This window comes from Rhipicephalus microplus, unplaced genomic scaffold (genome assembly GCF_043290135.1).
Source record: "Rhipicephalus microplus isolate Deutch F79 unplaced genomic scaffold, USDA_Rmic scaffold_724, whole genome shotgun sequence".
Lineage (NCBI taxonomy): Eukaryota > Metazoa > Arthropoda > Arachnida > Ixodida > Ixodidae > Rhipicephalus > Rhipicephalus microplus.
This window is the reverse complement of record NW_027465280.1, coordinates 1-2,674: the sequence shown is the minus strand read 5'-3', so window position 1 is coordinate 2,674 and position 2,674 is coordinate 1. Positions and strand designations below refer to the sequence as shown.

The following is a 2,674-nucleotide window of genomic DNA, read 5'->3' as shown; positions in this document are numbered from 1 at the left end:
GTGTCAACAAAATAAACATTACATGCACTTGGAACCATGGTGGCACTGGGGGCGCCCTTTCTTTTCTACGGAGCAGCTACAAGAGCATTCATTATCCGAGATGTTATGGGTTGGCCTCTGCTTCTGAAGGTCGGTGGTTCGAACCCGTTCGTTTAATAAACGAGAAATCTATCCTCCTACAAGGTCCCCGGTAGTGCGTGGTTTGTGCAACGCCTGGGGACCGTATACGTATTCTAACCCGTCAAGCCTTACGGGCACCAACTTTCCAGAAGAGTGGTCGACGTGGTGGCCCTTAGTTGACATCACGCCGCTCATTCGGATAGCGTTTGTCAGACGTTTTTCCACCAGCTGAGAAACATGGTAGAAGGTACACGCTAGCGAGTATGGTCGTCGTGACTCCGTCAAATGAAAAGTTCTCTTTGGCACGTATTGTCTTCTTGGTAGCACGGGGATAAAGGGGAGAAAAGGGCGAGGAATGGGGACATACGTGACCCAGAAAACAAGTGGAGAGGAGAAGGGGCGAGGAAGGGGGTAATGCTATGGGTGCTCTTTGTTCTTTGTACTGTGCGAGTACGTCCGTGAAACCACCCGCGGACACGTTTGACTAGGTAGCAATCACAGGGGAGGGATGAAGGACGATCTGTACATGATCCCGCGTTGAATCTGTATGGTTGACGCCTTCCGCTAACCGTGGGTGAACGGCTAGACGTAGACAGGTAGAATGGCGCAGGCCTGTGCCTTTTTGTCCACAGAAGAGCAGCAAGCCTTCCGGATCCCTGGGCATTCATGTGAACCTGCGTAGAAGGTGACGAGGTGTTATTCACTTAGTCAAACGAACCGAAGAAAGGAAAAATTGAGAACAAACGGAAAACGTGAAGTACAAAAATAAACCACTAGTTTCTTTATACTTCTGTGCTGGTGCGTATCCAGATTTTATTCATATATGTCAAGACAAGAAACGATAACGTTGACGTCCACCCCAGAGGTCTTGAGCTGAACACTCCAAGGGTTAGGCCAACGCCATCTATGACACCGCACCGTTCTGCTTATAGCAACAATGCGCATTGGCATTGAGCTATTAATGGTGATCCAAGAGTTAGACGAACGAAACATTAGACGCCGCATACTGCCGCTTGTAGATTCGACGCTCATTGGCCAGGCTTTAGAGAGTGCTGTGGTACATCAAGAAGCTCAGGTTCAGTGCTTTCTTATTGCCTTAACTGCGCAGGAAGTTTCTTCACTCAATTTGAAATCGTTCGTTCGCTGCCTTCCATGCACTCTCACTAACTTACTCACTAACTAACTCACTAACTCACTCATGCATACATGCATGCAGGAATGAATGAATGACTGACTGACTGAATGAATGAATGAATGAAATCAGTCGGTAATACGTCGGCCGCTTCAAGGAGTGTCAAACTCATTCGTTACTGCACGCACCTACAGGTGACCGCGCTCGGAATCGGCGCGGTATACAGTGGCGTGCTTGGCGATCAGCACTTGAACATGTCGCAGAGAAGCTTCTCCATGGGCGTATTGCCGATGGTGCGCTGGAAGTAGAGGGCCTCGACTCGTTCCGCAGGCACGTATCGCAAAGAGGGCAGCATCAGCAGCAGTCGACCGAACCTGCGAGATTGTCAAGTTTTGTTTTGTTTTGTTTCGTGGTTATCATGCTTCAGCCCGAGAGCATACACACAAGACTACTCCGCAGCGACATTCGGACTTTGTAAATGAATCGTAGTGAATACGCAGAGAATATGCAGACATCCTCGCGCACTACAGAAAGCAACAACGCCACTGTTCGCCTGCTCACAAAAGAATGGATTTCATTTCTTTCATTCATTCACTGTTTATTCAGACAAAAACAGAGATTGCCTAGGTTGAAGGGACTAAAGGCAGATTACCTCTGTCTGACTAAGGTCCCTCCAACCATACATTTGTTCGGGTGAAGTGGAACAAAGATGCAAATTTCATTCTGCCTTTGAATGGAGGGACACAAAATTCAATCTAGAGACAGACCCGTAGCCAGGAACTTTCTTTGGGGGGGGGGGGGGGGAGAAGGGACACCTGTTGGGTTTCTTGAAAAAACACCTATTTGTATTATTTTTTTTCTCGGTAAAACACTCCCTTTCATCCGGATTTTTCGGGGGTGGGGAGACGAAGGCTGGGCTGATGGGCGAAGGCTGGGCGAAGGCTGAGGCACCGAGCAACACGATGACGAAGAGCAGGAAGCGCACCCACCCGCTAGCAGACCGACAAGCCCCTATTCGACCAGTCGACAGCGTCTGCTCCAGGTGACGCCACATAATCACATAGGTGACGTCAAGACCAGAACACCGGGAGAGGAGAGCTGATATCTGGGCCAGTTGGTTCATGTTACTGGAAGAAACGCCAGCTAAAGTTCCAGCAATGCATACGTCTGTCTGTTTCCTTTTCCCGTTCTTTTGCTGGCTTTTATTCTTGTAACCCGGAGAGAAGCATGTCATTTCTTTTTTATATTAACGCGTAAGCACTGTCGCGTTTGGTAGCGGTGTTCACGTAACTGAGTAAGGTGACGTGAATCTCACCTCACAGGGTGTGTCGGGTGCTGCGTCTTGACGTGCTGTTGCAGCATGAGCTGCGCCTGGTCCTGCAGGGCTTCCACTTGGTGCGCGTCCTTCAGGCCTCGGGAATC

General features: G+C 49.4%; 1 long non-coding RNA gene across 1 annotated transcript; it reads right to left on the bottom strand.

Moving 5' to 3' along the window:
- Positions 1-393: 393 nt before the first annotated feature.
- On the bottom strand, positions 394-1,589 carry LOC142795546 (uncharacterized). Its single transcript, XR_012893107.1, has 2 exons — positions 1,441-1,589; positions 394-794 (listed from the first exon to the last, which is right to left on the bottom strand). It is a non-coding gene; the product is annotated as an uncharacterized LOC142795546 (long non-coding RNA).
- Positions 1,590-2,674: the final 1,085 nt, after the last annotated feature.